The sequence below is a fragment of the Amblyomma americanum genome, chromosome 4, assembly GCF_052857255.1.
Source record: "Amblyomma americanum isolate KBUSLIRL-KWMA chromosome 4, ASM5285725v1, whole genome shotgun sequence".
In the NCBI taxonomy this organism is placed as follows: Eukaryota; Metazoa; Arthropoda; class Arachnida; order Ixodida; family Ixodidae; genus Amblyomma; species Amblyomma americanum.
The window spans coordinates 213006241-213025683 of record NC_135500.1 but is presented as its reverse complement, the minus strand read 5'-3'; the positions used below and the strand labels follow the sequence as shown (position 1 = coordinate 213025683).

General features: G+C 45.8%; 1 pseudogene; it reads left to right on the top strand.

Annotated features, from left to right (window-relative positions):
* The first annotated feature begins 1302 nt into the window (after positions 1 to 1302).
* Positions 1303 to 2320, top strand: LOC144127571 (very long chain fatty acid elongase 7 pseudogene; annotated as a pseudogene).
* The last annotated feature ends 17123 nt before the right edge of the window (positions 2321 to 19443 follow it).

The following is a 19443-nucleotide window of genomic DNA, read 5'->3' as shown; positions in this document are numbered from 1 at the left end:
GGCCGGCACTTGACCCCGTGACATTGGGATCATAACCTGAACTCTAAAATCATGCACCGAGCGGTTGCTGGGCGCTTGTATATTGCCAGCGGTGGCAAGAAGGCAAGCAGGCAGACGAAATTGGAAGGAGTGATTACTGAAAGAATTTTCTCCACCAAAATAAATTACGCAATCTGACGGGAGTGACAGCGATACTCATGATTGCACTACTTTGCGAACAAACTGTATAACAAAAACCTGTGCTTTTATATAAAATGTGCCTTCGTCTGTATCCAACCTGAAACTCGCTGTCAGCTCTATACCCAATAGGCCAGAATGGAGTCCGAGGAAGAAGTGATTCGACGCAGTGCGTAAACGGTATTATATTTACAAGTATTAATGAAACATGAAGTCTAGTAAATCAAGGGAGCTGTGTGAAGACCCAAGAAGACTATATTTTGCTGAAGGCTTGTCGTGTGTAGTCCTGACACGCAAGAAAATGCGACTGACAGGAGTTGGAATTTTGAATGCCGCACGTGATGCGCATGCTCTATTGTTATACGTATTTTGGTTGTTTTTTAGGGTTATTTTACAGAGGAAAGAAGCTTAATTCCCGCATATCAAGTTCTAATATCTTAATATTCTGACATTTGTTCAATCGGAACGGATATTTTCCTATAATACATGCGAAATAGAAAATAAATTTAAAACAGTGACAGCGCAAGCTCGACTGACGTCATCCCCTTCGGAGAGAGTCCTTAGAGTTGACGCAAGAAGCTCTCGAAGTCAAAAGCCCAAAGCGGACGAGGGCAAAGTACTACCCTTCTTCATAATTCAGTTTCTGTGTATCCTTATCGCTCTCATCTGTGGCTTTTTCTTTGCTGACGATGGAAGCCAGTCCTGTCAACTCCACACGTTTAGCCCGTAGCATCCGCCCCGTACACTGCCGGTGGACGTCACTTACCTTTTTCAGTCTTGACCTGAGTTCCAAACCGGTTGACGCAAGCTTCCATTGGTTTTATTTTTGTATAACTAATTACAGCATTATTACAGCAGTCACGCAGGGCTACATAGGTAGCAAAAGTAAGTACCACACAGAAATGAGCACGCACGTACGCACAAACAAAAAAACACACCTGTACTGCGTGTGACGTCATTTCCTGTGATATGCTCCAGTTTTTAGGATCACGTAAAAGAGGCCTACTTTCGCAACACTAGGCTTTTAAGCGGCAGTATTGCGGCTCGACGCAAGGGGGTGCTGTCAGAGTGTGCTCTCGGTGCGGTTCACACAGACGTGCCAAGCCCGCGCCACTTTCGACAACAGCTGCCCCATCCGTTGCGTTCTTGGGCCACTCTGCTGCCATGGATTCATCGCTGCGCCTCCTGGCTCACACGTTCTACTCGTGGTTTCCACCCCGCGACGCCCGAGCCGAAGGCTGGGCCCTGACCGGGAGTCCACTGTCAGTGGCCGTCATCACGGCGACGTACGTCTACTTCGTCACGGTGGCCGGACCGCGGTGGATGTCCAGCCGCAAAGCCTTCGACCTGAGACCCTTCATTCTCGCGTACAATCTATTCACCACCTTCTTCAGCGCGTACTTCGTATGCCGCTTCGTCAAGCTCGGCTACTGGGACCTGGGGTACAGCTTCCTCCAAGGCATGGACCTCAGCCACTCGCCCGCCAGCCTGGAGATCACGCGTCTCTCCTGGTGGCTGTACTTGTTCAAGCTGACCGAACTGAGCGACACCGTGTTCTTCGTGCTGCGAAAGAACTACCGCCAGATCAGCGCGCTGCACGTTGTCCACCACGTGATCGTGTCCTGGAACCTTTGGTTGAACGTGACGTACGGGGCGCAGGCGCAGGCCATGTTCATCACCTGCATGAACTGTTTTGTGCATGTGTTCATGTACGCCTACTATTTCCTGGCAGCGCTCGGTCCATCCTTCAGGAAGTATCTGTGGTGGAAAAAGTACTTGACCGTCCTGCAGATAGCCCAGTTTGTCATCCTTTTTGTGCATGCCATCGGCATGGTCCTCGCAGAGGGCAACTTTGTGGTATTTTTTGTTTGGCTGGAAGTCTCACAGGCGGTGCTGTTTTTCGTGTGGTTCGTAGCGTTTTACTTGAACGCCTATAGTGAAAAGCGCCGGTAGTTTTGTAATATAACGGCTATAATTAAGAGCCGCGTTTCCAGTGACCTAAGACACACACGGATATAGGTGTGCTTAGAAAAGAAGTTGATCTCATACTTTTAATAACTCCGCCTGTTCTGGGTCAACACATTTACAGGAGTATTAACTGATGTTTACCACCTTTACTTTGACCTACTTCGCTACATGTCCACCGCAGCATATTTTGCGTGAGTTTAAGGAAGAAAAGAAAATGCATGCGTGTGCGCCGACTCCACCTGAGGCGCTAATGCATGGCGTAAGTAATATTCTTCTTTAAGCAATTGTTTACTACCTTAATTCTGTTTATGAAAGGCTGAACAAGTGAGACCTGCTTTGTCCCTGTAAGATCAAGACTCATGACATGCAGCGATCCATGGGCTAATAAAAAACTCGAGACCTGTCACTCGACCTGGCACTCATGCGTTCGACTTTGGTCTTAGAAAATTCGTTGATATTTGAAGAGACCACGGAGTAGCAATGTAGAAGACAGAAAGCCACATGAAAGCGGCTCGTGAGAAGAAGTGTAGGTGCTTAGTTCTTATGCTGCTTCCTGAATCCTTATACACTGTTCTATTTTTCAACCGTCTTTTATATTAGTTTTTAAGCCACACAGCGGCTGGTGCTTTATGTCGTGCTTTACGTATATATATAAAGTGGAATGGCTTAGGCAGTGGCATCATACGGCTCACCACACAGGCCTTTTTGTGGTGGTACGTGTTAAGGTGAAGCTGAGGGATGGCGACGGTTAGCATTTTTTTGGGGGCCTATTCCGAAAGGCTAGTTTGGTTTCAGCGCATGTTACTGCTGCGTGTTCTCTTGTATAGTTTGAGCAGTGCAGCTAAGTTAATTGGGTACTTAAAATACACTTTCAAAGGTCAGGTGTATTTGAAATGAAGGTTCGCTTTTTTTTCCTTGCTGTCGATGGCATGTAACTTAGAAATGCAATAGAGAAAGGCATCAGGCCTCAATGTAAAAATAAAAATCTGGCTTTTCCGATATGTATCAGTGGACAGGTTGTACTGGCGTGTTGTAGCCACGGAGTAAAATACTTCTACGAAGCAAAGAAGACATCACTCAGTGCCCAGAACGCTGCACAGGGCATCGCGAGTAATTCTAATTCACAAACTGTATTGTTGCTGAACTACTGGCACGGTGCTCTCGGCATGGCTTTTTTCATTTTTTAAAAATGGCTGGCGGTTTACCGTTGCTAAGCACGAAATAACTGTGCGAAAGCACAGTTATTTTTCAGGCGGACACCACCGCCACGTACCAGGAAGCCCAAGTGAGGTGTCCACTGACACAGGGAGCTAGTTATGCGCGTCTTCAACTTTTTCATCGTCAATGCCAATTTACCCAATGTACGCCGGCGACCTATATGCAGTGCCGCGTTTCTCCAGCTATGTTGTCAACACTAACGTGCCGTATTTCTGCCACAACGTTTTCCACGCCAACGCATGCTGCGCACATCTCTTTGTCATTACCGCCACATAGCTCAAAGTGCGAATATTAGCTTGATAGTAGTATTTGTTGATGAAGAAGGCTATGGGCAATGCACAGCGTGAGAGTGTGCTGCAGCTTAACACAAGGCGTGTTCAGAGGTTGGCATTTGGCCTCAAAAATCTCGACCTCTCCTCTACCTCAAAAAGAACTTGGCGAGCTCACTCAACCTCAACCCCATCAGTTGAGGTCTCCTTAGACGCCTTCACCTCACTTTTCCTGGGGCCACTGCCGACCTCACTCAATCTCACCTCAACTTCAAAATTATGAGGTTGAGGCCGGCTGCTCGACCTCAGAAAACAAACGAAAAACAAAACAAAAAGCGATTAAGAAGTTTTTCAGTTAAAATCAATTCTGAGAACCCTGTGAGACAGGAAAGCCAAAATTATTATGGTATTACTTAATAAGGTGTGTACAGACACTATTGATGTGCACGCAATAGGAGAAGCTTATAATATGGGAAGAACCCCCAGAAAGTATATGGCCTGCGTGCAGGGGTGTACCCATACGCGGTTACCACCAGTACGTCGGTGAGTACTTTATATGTGTCAATATTTGGTGGCCTGCTTCGTGTATATTTGTTCGTATTGGAAGCCTCTCGCTTATTCACGCAGGAACCGGCAACTGACAAGCACAGTTCTTCTACATCGTCTAACAGAAATTGGGAGGAGGGGGAGGCATTCACGATACTCTTTTCAGGCTTGAAAATAGTTGCCGAATACAAAGAAACTGGTCGTCGATGTACTTTCCAATGCGACGGTTATGCAGACGCATATCCGTATATTTCGATTTTCTAGCTCTATCCAGCATAGCGAGAATGCTCTTTTCAGTCATGTGTATTAGATGGCATTTGATTAGTGAGCATTAGATGGCTAAATCGGAAAAAAGTGTCTGCAAGAAACGGCGCCATGCGACGTCACGAGCCGACGAGTCACACTACGAAGATGATGGCGTTACATAATTAATCAATGCTAATTGATATAATTATGTGCCGCTAAGACCAATTGGTATAATTAGTGATTACATCATGTTAGTGTGACGTCATACCAGGTCACGTGACAGCGATGTAACGATGTCATCAAACCTAGTCACGTGACGACGCTGTAATATGACATCACACCTACTCCCGTGACAACGATATAATTTCTCGTCATACCAGGCCCCCATCCACCCCCCTTTCACCCCCATTTCAAGATCCATATGGATCTCACATTACAACACATGCGCGCATGACGCATTACAAAGAGTGCCCACAACGCGGTCCACATTAATGACATTCGGATTGTCCAGCAAGTAAACTCGCCAGTTCTCATGTATGACATACTGCAAAGATCATGCAACGACACATGCCTTTGACTCTCGAGATGATGGCGATGATGATGATGTTAACAGTGTATACTTATGAGCCCGGGGAAGTCTGATATACCGCTACCTAATTAAAGGTTGTCAGAATATTGATTAAATATTGCACATTACCCAGCAGCCGAAGACAATTATTGTTCGGGAGAATAGGAATACGTGCGGCTAATAATTAAGGATGATGATGTTGATGTTCCTGGGAGGTGAAGACCCTCCCCCGTTTCCGCCACTTAACTCCAGGTGGCGATGGCAACGGTTTCGAGATCCTGGGAATTCTCCGATGACTCGGTGAACCCGCAGCATTTTGAAAGAAAGGGCTAGATTACGTCTTCGAACACTGTGCCAACTATTAAAATCACATGGGTCAAAACAACTGGCCTACAGTGGGCAGCGTGAACTGCTCTCGCTGTCAAGAGCACCATGGCTCTCGCTCAAATTTCCCCGCAGCGAAATCTTTTCCCGAGACTTCCCCCACCCACCCCGGCGAAAAAACAACCACCTAAGTACTCATACGCCTCAACAGGATACTGGGTACCATTTCGTCAACCAGTCTGAGACAAGCTGCTTTTAGTCAATCACTTGTTTTCTTTCAAAACTGAACTAATCAATGGTACAGAAGTATACTCGACGTTTTTTACCAACGAGCACCGTGCGAGCATTCTGCGAAACCATTTAAGGTGAACGATGAGTCTCTGCAAAATAGTTAAAGGAAAGATAACGTGTAGTGTCTGGTCGTCTGCAAGGCAGGCCGCCAACCTAACTGATCCCATACGAGAACAGAAAAAAAGAGAATGATTAGAAACATACAAACAAAAATGGCACACTATAAACAGAAGCGAACAACAGTGTGCCCCATTAAACGTCATATTAGAAGGTTTGAAACAGCGACTCAGCAGCACAGAGCGAATATGTAATCAGTTCCATTCACGAATATTTATTTAAAAAAAAAAGAAAATGAATCAGCTACCACATCACCATACATTCATTATAATTTTGCATATTTTACCGCTTTAACACCGCTATGCTGGTACGTTCGCCCCGTGCTGCAGTATTTCGGCACTATATGTGATTTTCCGAGAAGGAACAAGGAACCGGAGACCAAAACAGAGGCTATTCGGAAGGATAAAAAAGCGAAATTATATTTTCATCTGCTTGCATTACGGAACGGGAATATACAGAATTAGTGTGAGATTCGAAAGGGGAAGTCACCTCAAAAGCTTCGACGGTGTTATACAGGTTTTTCTGGCTTCGTGTTTTTTTAATCAAGTCAGCAGGTGTCCTTGTTAGAAACCACCAGAATCACATTCTCTCGCCTGTGCCGACTACTCCAATTTCTATTAAGTCAGGTTGTAATGTACAGCAGGATCCCCTTTATTCGACTACAAGGCGGCAACGAGCATGAACACGAAGCAGTCTTGGTTGAGGCCATCCGCGCTGCGAATTTATTGCGTGTTTGTTGGACTGAACTTAATTGTTTGCGGCATCAAACGCAGCAACCGCGGGTCCACCTGAGTTACGTGCTTTGCGCGCTCCTAGGAGTTTGAGCCGACCGGCAGGCAGCCGGGCGCGTCTTCCTGTAAGCTCAGACTGAACGGACATTACGGCGCAGCACCGGAAGCTAAGAGGAAACTGTGGCATCTGGTTGTTGTCCAAACAGGGGAAACCGAACACCAAGCGTCATTGCATGAACACGGCGGTGTTGCGCTGCAACTCCACTTCGGAAGCGGAGTAAGACGTGGCAACTGCAAAAAGTCTCGACCTCACTGAATGACGACCTCACTCAACCTCGAACTCACGCGTGAGGTTGAGGTCTGATTTGCTGACCTCCCTCACGAAATTTCGAGCCGTCGCCGACCTCACCTCAACCTCACCTCACGACGTGACGCTGATGTCGACCCCATGAGGTTGCCCACCTCTGAACGTGTTCGAGGTGTGTTCTCTGATCACAACATGGTTGTCGTTGGTATTGGCGAATGCAACCGTCCTAAGTTCCAACCACGTTGTGCTATTTGGAGGTTCAATGCTACACTCATTGGCTATGAGGATTTTAGAGCGTGCGTAAATTTAGCTTTCCAGTCTTGTTTCTCAAGGGTAATGCATTTACATGCAGCTTGGGAGATGTTTAAGCAGGAAACATAGCAATTTATTTTGGTTCGGTTAGGTCCTACTTTAAAAAATGCTGAAGACAAGGACTTACTGAAAATAGTTTATTATCTTTATGATCTTGGTTGTGGTGCTCGTGGCTTGCACTCGGACGAAATCGTTGGCGTGAAGTGCCAGCTTCAACAGTTTGACACGGAAAGCTACAGGGCTGCCCGTATTCGGTCTCGCACCATTGCGCCTTGGGCTGGGATGAAGCAACTCGCCAGGCTTTTCTTGATGAGCGCCGTCATGCGGTTGCCAGGAAAGCATCAGCACTTTACTGTGGTAGTGCCTGGTGACTAGCACGGATTTAATGATATCAGAATTCGAAAAATACCATGCGTCTTCCTCTCTAGCCTCAGATCCTGAGGTTGTGGCTCGCTTCGTCTCCCTTGTGAAGCCCCTATCAGAGAATGAGTGCTCGACAATAGGTGGCCCTGTAACTTTAGCGGAACTAGAAGATACCATTAATAAGTTGCCAGTTTGAAAGACACCTTGGCCTGATGGCCTTTCTGGAGAATTTTACAAGGCCCTAAGCCCCTCTTGAGTTCTATTATAGTTAAAATTTTCAGCATTAATCTGAACATCGTAGTTCTGCAACAAACGTTCACAAAAATTCCCATTGTATTGATACCAAAGACCTCCGGCAAAGATAAAATGCCGTATGTAGAAAGCTATAGGCCCATTACGGTATATGTTGTGAGCTATAAGACTTTGGCAAGAGTCCTGATGATCGGCTACAGTTTGCAATGTCAGTTGTCACTGGACCACATCAGACATGCGGTCTGAGGGGCCGTTCCATTTAAACTTACATATTGCACGAAGAGTTCTGCAGTTTTGCAGCAACTCTCACGTTAAGGTTGGTTGAGTTGTCGACGAAGGAATTCGCCTTTACTACAATAATTCCTCTACCCTCGTGATTGTGAATGGTTCTTTTTCACAACCCGTGTCCATCTTTTCGTCTGTCAAACAGGGGTGTCTATTATCGCAACTTCTGATCGCACTCTACTTAGAGCCGTTCGGTATCAGCAATCTGCTCGGTAGTGTCATTCCAGGTTTCCGTATCCTTGATAGAGAGCTTAAAATTTTAGGGAACTTGAAATTTTAGGGAACATAAAATTTTAGGGAACTTGAATCTTTTTTCAGTAACTATACGTAAACGTTTCTGCGGCAAGCAGCGCTAAAAAACTTTCTGGCTCTTATAATTTTTCAGCAAAACAGTGGCGAACATGGTTAAAAGAATTTATGCGTTCCAAGAAGGGCGCTTTTCAGGGCGACAATAGGACAAGAAGGAGCAAAAACTTGAGGCTGCAACTTTTCCTCAGCGTTCATCGGTCCTTCCTACTACTATTATGGTAGTTCACACTTCTAGACTGGTAAGCCTTTTCTTAGTTGTGTGTTCATTGTTCACAGCAGCGCAGGAAACGTGGACAAAAGGAGAGAATAGACAACACAAGCGCTGACTTCAACTGAAATTTATTACGGGAAGGGAAGAATATGTACATATTCTAATCTTACAAAAAGAAAACATAAACGGAATCGGCATACAAGGCATGAACTAATGCGCACGTGTCCAACAACAAAAACAAAAACACCCTGGCCAGAGGAAGATAACACTTGGACGCGTCCTTAATCGCACTATCACTCTAGATGGGCACCATTGAGGAAATCTAGTTCATTCTGTGACACCACTACTGAAGGCCGACTGACTCAAGTGTCTCCAAAATAATGCATTATTTCTCTAGACAATTGGTCCTTACGTCTAAAAAGAATGGTTGTAGCAGGAACTACCGAGTGCAGACGGTGCAGTTCGAGGTCAATGGATGACTTTGACGAGTCGTTATCGCAGGAATTGGAGTGTTCCGGTCATCCATTGACCTCGCACTGCACCGTCTGCACTCGGTAGTTCCTGCTACAACCATTCTTTTTAGACGTAAGGACCAATTGGCCTGAGAAATAATGAAGGCCTATCACATGCATTATTCTGGAGACACTTGAGTCAATCGGCCTTCAGTAGTGGTGTCACAGAATGAACCAGATTTCCTCAAGGGTGCCCATCTGGATTTATAGCGCAATTAAGGAGGCTCGTCCAAGTGTTATCTTCCTCTGGCCAGAGTGTTTTTGTTTTTGTTGCTGGACACGTGCGCATTGCGTCCTGCCTTGTATGCCGATTCCGTTTATGTTGGTTTTTGTGAGGTTAGAATATGTACATATTCTTCCCTTCCCATAATAAATTTCAGTTGAAGCCAGCGCTTCTGTTGACTATTCTCTCCTTTCATCCTTGTTTCCTGCGCTGTTGTGAATAATGAATACGTAACAACTCGGTCAACTTTTTTCACTCATCAGTGTGTGTTCAAACTTCCTGAAATTGAAAAAAAAAATCGAAACATCGCCAACTCTGCATCACACTAAAAAAACGAATCATTGGCAATTGTCTTTTAAATTTACCTGAAATATCTTGGCAGTTGATAATCCTAGAGCAGCAATAAAGATTTGCATTATGTTGTTGCAAATTGCAAAAAGAAATTCCTAATGCCGACCATATTTCGTTCAGCCACCGCTACAGAAAATTGTCCATTTAAGAGAGTAATGGTCACGAATGCGACTGTCTCTAAATACATTTGATTGCACGTCTGTAAGTATAGGGACAGAATATCCTAAAATAACTGGCAAGCTTACCGTACCTTGTTAGCAGCATTCTTATCATGCTGAACGTTAATTAGCTCCGTATTTCGCATACTGTTTCCAGGTGTCCCTAATGAATGCAGAAAAAAAATATTTGGTCCCCTAACCTGAATGTTTTAAATTTATTTCAATTTTGATCTACTGTAATCATTGTTAAATATACTCGTATATTTGTAGAAATGAATGCTTATGAGTTTTTGGGCGACAACTTTTTCGAATGCAAATTTCAAACCTGGATATGAAAAGACACTTTTAACTGAGCCTGGTATGTTTTTGTGCTAGCAGATTCGGTTCAGGCTTAATGAAATGTGCAGCGCTGGGAGACTACGGATATAGATGAGAGGGAAACACAACTACACAGCTGTGTCCCTCTCGTCTGTGTTCGTCGTGTGGCAGCGCTGCACATTCGAGAATGACTTTTAACTGGTTAGTCACTAGGTTTAAGTGCCACGCCCCATACTTCCACAGTATTACTGAAACTGTCTCCCTTACGAAATAAAAAGAGAAACATGAAAATACATCAAAGACATTCTCACGGGTCGCCGGCTGCCTGGAAACCCTTGACCCTGGCGGCTCCCAGCTTTACGCCAATTATCGACCTCAACCGAGCCGCTACCGCCTCGAGTAGCAAACTACTCGTCTTCGTGACGACTGTTGACGCGCGTCCCCACAAAGCGGCGCCAGCCTGTCGTTGCTGCTTCCGAACGCGCTTCAGCATACCCTTTGTGTTTCGTTAAGCCGGCCCGCTTCTTGGGACCCGTTGGTATGCCTCGTCCTCTGGCTTCGGCGCCGCAGCGCGCTGACCGTGCGCTACGCTTCTCAGTCAAGTACGAGCGCCCAGACCTGTCTCGCCCGGCGGTGATGACCCCTCAAACCTAGACGGGCGAGGGGAGGGGCGGGCGGCGTATGACGGGTTCGACAGGGTCACTGCTCGTGTCTCCCACTTTCAGCCGCATTGTCGCCGCAAAACGGGGACCTCGGTGGGGTTCCGGGAAAAACGTTCCCTCTCCTTCCCTCTAGCTCCGTCGTCGCCTTGGCCGGTCAACGCCCGTCGGTTTCGCCCTGCACGCTTCTTTTCGACACACCGACGGGGATGAACAAGGAAGTGGCCGCTTCTCGGCGCCGGGCCGTCAACAAAAAGACGGATGGCTCGAACGAAGCCGCGGGCATCCCAGATCCCTTATACCCCTGTCACATGCCATTCCTCTGAGGCAGTTCTAGCAAAGGCGCCATTTTTCACCAAAGGAGCGAAAACTTGACGCAGCTACACAGTGCAGTCCAAAGGTGAAACTGTCGTTCAGGCTTAGCACCCGCTGCTGTGCACGAGGCGGTTCAAGTGAGATGTTTTAAAATTAAAGTGGTGTATTCGGTTCATTCGTTGAGCTCAGACGAAATTTTTTATTCTAACTGCTTCCTTAAAAGATCTGCAACAGCAGGTTTTGTGTATTGCCTTGGCCATCAGGGGCACTCTGTGTTGCTGCAACACTTGCACTGTCATGAAATCTGGGCATAAAATATAAACACCTGCACCAAAAGCAAAGCCATACACACCTTTCGTATAAAAAAAAATGTTTTGAAACATTGTTGGCTGTATGTATTTTTTATTGCTTTTACTCTTTGACGTTGGGTGGCACTGAGATCACAGGTTCTTGAACGCTGCGCCTTTGGGCTCCAAAGGTCTCTGACGGGCGCCCTCGCCTCCAAGGCCCTTAGCGGCAAAGGCGCAACATTTGTGCATTGTAGCTGCATTCATAACGCCTTTGGATATAAGGACCCGATTCTCAAAGGCCTTTGCGGTGCCCTTGTGACAGGAGCATTACACTGATCATACTGCAAAAATATGCTTAGGCCTGATAAGCATTTCCTATTTAATGCCCTTGCATAAAACTTAGTGCGGTGGGCCCCACGACCCTTATAAAAATGGTCAATATAATTTATATAGACCATCTTTAGACTAAAGTCTATAACCACCTTAATTTTCTTTTATCTATAGACAGTCTATAGACCATCTATGAACTAAAGTGTATAACTACCTTAATTTTCCTTTCTCTATAGATGGTCTCTAGAATAACTATAGAGGAAAGTTTATAACCGCCTTAATATTCTTTTTTCTATAGACAGTCTATACACTATGTGCCACGTAAGTCTATAACAACCTTAATTTGTTTTGGCTATAGATGGTCTATAGACTATAAATACTCTATAGATAGAGAAATAGATGCTGTACATTTAGATAGCCTATAGACTAGTTAATAACTATCGGAGTTTCTTTTCATCTGACAATCTTTACACTGTCTTTCGACTAAGTCCGGAACAATGTCAATTTCTTTTAGCGTTGCATGCTGAGGGGAACGGCATCGGGTGATCGCAACTATGCCTAGAGTCCTCCACCTCCTTCGCTATTTCAGGAATTTCAAGAATATTGTGTGGGGAGATTGCAACGCCCTCCTGTACATTGTTTTAGAAGCCTTGAAAAGCTCGTTTTCGTTATAGCCTGACCTATAAAGTGAATACAATTCAATAATAATTAGTGTTAACAGGTGAAGCGAGGAAAGGCGGCCATTCCTGGTGTAAGGGCGCCCGCAAACTGTACGACATCGAACGAACCCGCTATCCCTTAAATAAATCGCTCGAGACAATTCCATTCAATCGTTCGATCGTTGCTGTCCAACGTGCTTAATTCAGAAACATTCCATCCGCAAATCTGTTTCTTTTAAGAAGCACTAATAATAAAGGGAAAAGACGGGTGTGAGAATTCACGGATGTGTCCATCTCTTAAAAACACCGTTAGTAGGGTCTCTAAAACCATGATCCTCTGCGCGATTAACATCCGTCATTTATACCTTTTGCAGCTTGCATTCACACAAAAAAGTGCTCCGACGTAACAATCACAAAGCCAGCATTTTTTCCGTTCCTCCCCATACACCTGCTGCTTCGGAGCCGATGACACGCTGATGACGTCTATACCAGTTATCTATACACGAATACACACAAACAAGACTTTATGCTATGCAAGTTTTAAATATTATTCGAGAAGTGTGCCACATACTATTCGGTCGGAGATGCGGCGCGTATGGACAAAGCAGTTAGGTTTCGATTTTGTTTTCGCGAAAACAATAAGGTTTTTAAAGCGCGAGAAGAGAATTTAAGCTTATAAAACAATTGCCCTTTGTGGTCTTGGACACCATATCAAGCTACACACGGCAAGAATGCGAGCGGTATAGATAGGACGCCGAAATGGGTCTTTGTTTCACTTTTTACTGATTTTACCTCGAAACGGCCGAAAATCATTCCGGCTGCAAACAACTGTGTGCGCAGATGTGTCGGTGTCGTTGGCGTGCTCTCTCGTGGATTACGTTTTCATCGAAATCCAACTTAATCGCCCACTTACGGTAAGTCTAGACGATTATTTTTTACTCATTTGGTCTCATAGACGAACTCTAAGCAGAGCTGTGCGTGCAGAACAGATTATGTGCGCAGCTACAAACTTCCTATCCTCGTTTGTAAGCGGCTTATTAGCAGTGGAAGCCATCGGGTTCTCGACTAATGCCGCTTATGTCTGTGCCGCTACGTCTTTCCTAACGCGCGGAAAGGCAGTGGGTGTGAAACCCGTGATGGCAAGTCGCTACTCGCGAGCTGTCTACTGGCTTTTTCATGTTGCAAGGTAGATGCGCGGCCAGATATATCGCTTAGCCCGTGATGACGGCCAAAAAGGAGCGATGCGTTAGCGCCGCGTGAGCTCGATTTGCTTGGCACCTCTGGAAACGCACAATCATGTTCTGAGGTGGATTACATTTATTGTTTTAAACTTTTTGTTATCGCCTGTCCGGACCATGGAGTGCTTTTCATTGAGAAGTGTCCATTGCTTGTTACGTCTAGACGCTCGCTCGGTGCGCCTCGTAGACAGCGACGTTTCACGAAAGATGTTTTGTAACGCTATAGACTGGAGCACGGGACGTTTGTCGAAGTTGGTCAAGCGGCGCTGGAGGATTCCTTATAGTGTGATGGTTGAATAAAAGTCGTCGCCGGCGTGAATGACCAACATGTATACAAACACTGCGAAGAACATACGAGATGCATATCGTCTCCCCTTTCGTTCCACGCGCATAGATTCGTCCATCCCTGTTATCCTAGCCGTTGGCCGCCGACGCTGGCGTGCGGGCACTTCAATCTGAAAGCTGAATAAAGGTCGCCTCGACAAGAGATGGCTCAGATTTCGTTCCGATATGCTCTATAATGAACCTCACTCACGCGTGAGCGAATTTCTCCAATAACTTGTGTGCGATAGGCAGAGTATGCGTTTCTGATCTCAGACTGCTACGTTACGAAAACGCCAATGTAACTTGGTGCTTATTTGCGCCACGAATGCAAATCAGCTCGGGCTGTGTTATTATGGTTGCGCCTCTTGATGAAGACGTTAACTGTTTAATCGAAATACTCCTACTCTGAGCGCGTTCGTTGCTTTCGCTGATTTTTCTAGCTGCGTTAGGTTAGAGTACCTGCATGCGAGAACCACCCATTTACTGCCTTGTTCGGGCTGCACTTGAAGGAAAAAGTGAATTTGAGACGGTATTTCATCGCGACAGTAATGCGTATGTTGTCTCAAGCTCACGTCTGGTTTTGAAACGCCGCAGCTGCAGCCACTATGCAGTAGTAATTGGTTAATTAAGATAATAAGCCACTTAATGTTTGAGTTTGTCTGGATAATGAGCGTGGCATGGAAGCGCTGCAACCCGCTTCTTTCTAAGAGCGCGCGCCGATGTGTGAGTATGCTTCTCCGTCTTTGTGCTTCAAGTTATGGGCGCAAAACAGTGGTGAACTGGTTTGTGTCTTCCTGGTAGATTTTTCGTGGCTTGTGCCCGTTTGAATATCATCGTACGCACCACGCTTACGCAGGATATTTTGAAGCGCTTGTTCAATAGCGGGTATAAGAATAAATGCTGCAATATTCTATCGTTGGGATCCCAGTGTAAGGAGCACTGAATGTGAATTTCAAACCGGTGGCATTCTCAATAGCTCGTAGCGAGTCAACGCTGATATGTGGCACAATTCTTCGAAGTCTTCCGTTCCAAAAAATGTAAAAGGAATGCCATACAGACACCAGTATTGGCAGTAGGTGTTCAGTGTAGAGTTAGTGTTCCACGGATTATGGGTCTTAGTTACAATGTTTTATGAAAACCACTTAGAATTTGTCGTGCGCCTTTACTGAAATGAGGAAGTGATGGCTCAGTGGATATCGTGTTCGTCTGGTGACCTGAAAGATGCAGGTTCGATCCCGGCCTCGGTGGTCGCCTCTTGACAAAGGCGAAATGCTAGAGGCATGGTGACTATGCGATGTCAGTGCACGGTAAAAACCGCAGGTGGTCTAAATTATCCGCAGCCTTAGCGACCATAGACAAGCAAGCTATAGACAGTGGGTATATAGGATTTAGCAGACAGGTCTATAGACTGTCTATAGACAATGGTCTATAGCATTGTAAGGTCATATACCTATGGAATATCTATAGACAGCTCACATACTTCTGTCTACTGGACCAGTAGACTTTCGTCTATGGACTGCCTATGGACAGAAATCTACAGGAAGTATATGGCCATAAGCCTATAGATCGTCTATAGGCTGTCTATAGACCTGTGGCTATTATACTTTCAGTAGGCATTTGTGTATAGACTGTCTGTAGAAGGAAATGTATAGGAAGTGTATCGCGATAATTCTACAGATCATCTGTAGACTGTGTATCGACTTGTCTATTAGACGTCCAGTAGACACTTGTCTATGGACTGTCTATACACAAAAGTCTACCAAAATTGTATGGCCATAAATGTCTAGACTGCCTATAGAATAGTCTATGAGATTTGTCTGTAGAAAGTCTTTATTTCATAGACTAAAGTCTATAGACAGTCTATTGACTTTCTATAGAAACTTTGGTAAGGGGAATTTTTAAGGCGTTGTTTGTGGAGCCAGGAACGGCGGAGGATGCTGTCGAGCACCCTCATAACTAGACGAATGTGCTAGCTGAGGGCTATACGACTGGCAGCAATCTGATTAAGAATGTGTAGAAAGCCGACCTACTAATGGCTGCCGTCAGCGCTTTAAATGTTTTCAGTTATATCTCGGCTTTAAAGCACCTCCTTGCGCAGGACTGCAGCGAGGCGCACATGACAACGTTAAAAAGCTGAGAAAGTGTCTTGATAGGGCTTGCTTTGAAGAAGCTGACGTGGTTAACGCAGTACTTTAATACATAAACGCCACTTATGTCTTTCTTCGCATATTTAGCTTTAATATGAGAGGTTCACTTACTGCGAACTTCGATACAACGAACGCAATCCGTGCGACTGTCAGGTTCGACATAAGTTGGCCCGATTGTACCGTATTAGTTCTTGTTTTCCTGGGAACTTTTTTTCTTGCCATTGTGGCCAAGTTGAATGCACTTGCCTTCAGTATTTACGAACAAACAAACAAACAAACAAACAATATACACAAATAATACATTTATAAACAGAAAAAAAAACTGTGAATTGGGAAAATAATAACCCGACCGCGGCGGCTGCGTTTTTATGGAGCAAAAACGCTAAGGCGCCCGTGTGCTGTGCGATGTCAGTGCACGTTAAAGATCCCCAGGTGGTCGAAATTATTTCGGAGCCCTCCACTACGGCACCTATCTCTTCCTTTCTTCTTTCACTCCCTCCTTTATCCCTTCCCTTACGGCGCGGTTCAGGTGTCCAACGATATATGAGACAGATACTGCGCCATTTCCTTTCCCCCAAAATCAATTAAATTAAATTAAATTAAAATAATAAATTTTAGCGCTCTCAGCCCGTTTTGATTTTGTGGTACCAAGGGGACACTGTGGAAAACTTCGTCCAATTGTTGTTTTCAGTAAAAGTCGGCTCGCCGTATCGTTCCGGTAAGGTTGTTGTTTGAACACCAGCAAAAGACTCGTTTATCGGTAAGAAAGTTGGATTAAAAAATCCTCGCGCCAGTCGATTCAAACGTGTGACGCCATCTTCGAAAAAGGATGAGTGGCCCCCGCTGTGGAATGAGTGTGGTGGTGAAAATATTTATTATGTAATTGCATATAGAGAGAAATGTTCGGGGTCGTGACCTGAAGGGTCATGCCTTTGCAACCACTAGGTGGGATGCCGGCACCCGCGGCTGTCGCAGCCCGGGCGCGCTGCGTTAAGGCCCTTTGGGCCTCCCTACCCCCCTTATCCCAAACTCCACCCAAGAGGACTGGGAGGCGACCCTGTCCGGCTGCTGAAAGAATGTCGGTGTAGCCTGGCCTATGGAATCTGCGCTCAAAAATCGATATCCACGAGCGCATAATAATAATAATTGGTTTTGGGGGAAAGGAACTGGCGCAGTATCTGTCTCATATATCATTGTACACCTGAACCGCGCCGTAAGCGAAGGGATAAAGGAGGGAATGAAAAAAGAAAGGAAGAAAGAGTTGCCGTAGTGGAGGGCTCCGGAATAATGTCGACCTCCTGGGGATCTTTAACGTGCACTGACATCGCACAGCACACGAGTGCCTTAGCGTTTTTGCCTCCATAAAAACGCAGCCGCCGCGGTCGCGTTCGAACCCGGGAACTCCTGATCAGTAGCCGAGCGTCCTAACCACTGAGCCACCACGGCGGGGCCACGAGCGCATTTCAGTTGCGAAATCGGCAGGTGGGGAAAAAAAATGAAAATTGGCTTCGAGCAAAGGAAATTGCGCAGTATCTGTCTCACATATCTCGACCGCACACCTGAACCGCACCGTAAGGGAAGGAATAAAGGAGGAACTGAGAGAAGAAAGGAAGAAAGAGGTGCCGTAGTGGAGGGCTCCGGAATATTTTTGACAACCTGGGGATCTTTAACGTGCACCGAGGTCGCACAGCACACGGGCACGTTTTGCATTTCGCCTCCATCGAAATGCGGCCTCCTCGGTCTGGTTGCCACACCTGTATTTCGTTTTTGATTTTTTTTCCAGCTCATAAAAGCTACGCTTTTAGTGTGATCGGTCTCCTAGGGATTAGAGTGAGTGCTGTCTATTCAGGCGAACTGATTTTTGTCCTCAGCTTCCCTTTAACGCATCACAGAACAGAAGCGGCCCCGTGGGACACAAAATAAGAAATACAGGCTGGCAGATACTAGTTCAAGAAAGACGCCACATGTTCATACTTCACGTTTTGTAGTACGAACGGCAGTGCTGCTTGCTTCGTTGAGCGCAGGCACTATTTTCTGGCTTAAACACGACCTCAAAAGAGAAATAGGGCAGCAGGTCAAAAGATGATGTTTTCATCTGATCGCGTGAAGCGAACCACTTGTGAACTAGAAACACAGAAATCTCGAGGTTACAACCTCGTTCCTCCGGAAATTTCAGTGACTCCCTCCAAGCCAAAAAACTTAGTCTATCTCGTCGCCGAGTGCAGGTGAAAATATGAAGTGCTTTGCAGAAAAATATCGGGCGCAAAACTATTAGCGCGGTGACGCCCGGAAGGTAGGTATAGGTAGGTAGGCCTCAAACAATGCTGGCACATACCCACTGCGGAAGAGTGGCCAATACACAGGCGGTTAATTGCCGGATACAGGAAAGTTTTGACGGGAAAAGGAGTGGTAATAGCATGTAGGCTGACAGATTAGAAGACCCAAGGACAGGGGTAGTGCTAACTTGGAGATCGAAGACGGGACAATTGCTTAATGTGCATAATAGTACACAATGCCTGTAATGTTGCAATGTCGTACTGACTGAGGGCGGGAAAAAGAAATTAGAATGGGAGTCGCTGCGTTTCTTGAAGAAAATTTTGCACAGCAGAGCGCACACTCCTGTCGCTTCGTCCAAGCAAAGAAGCGCCAATGGAAAGAACAACCACGGAAGACACAGGCAAGCCCCGTTGATGAAATGGAATTGGCAAAAGACGCTTCCTCAAATGAGAAAAGCGGCGGCAGAACAGCAGGAAGTGATTAATTGTCTCAGGTTCGGCACAAAAAGGGCACAGTGGGGAAGCTGCCAGGCCAGATCTGTGAAGGTAGAAATTTAGAAGGGGAATCCGGCAACGCAACCGCGTGAAAGAGACCTCTAGTCTGCGCGAGCGCCAGTCTTTGCTACTTCAAGGATGCAGATGCTGATATTCGGGAGGTGATGTAAGAGCCGAGGCAGCAAATTCCTGAGATATTGTGTAGCTGCGAAGCCTCACCGCAGCTGTATATGCACAGGTTGGCAGGACAGCAATAATTGGGCCACAGAAATAGGCCCTTGCTAAGGAATCTGCAACCACATTTAAGTGAAAGCCCATGTGACCTGGTACCCAAAGCAACCTTACCAAATTTAGATGGAGTGGAATCAGGAACTTAAAGAGGCGTAATGGCCGAGAGTCAGTGGGTGAGGATAATGAGGAGTAAATGGACAGAGAGTCCGCCATAACCACGACCTGGGAAACGGTAGTTTCTAATTTTCGTAAGGCTAAGATTACTGCTAATAATTCAGCCAGATAAATTGGAGTTAAGTCAGGAAGACGGAGAGAAAAAGACCAGCCCAGTGAAGGCGAAAAAATTCCCACACCTGCCTTTTCAAGATACTTCGAGTCATCGGTAGCAATCAGAACATGAGATGGAAGGGACCTTAAGTGGTT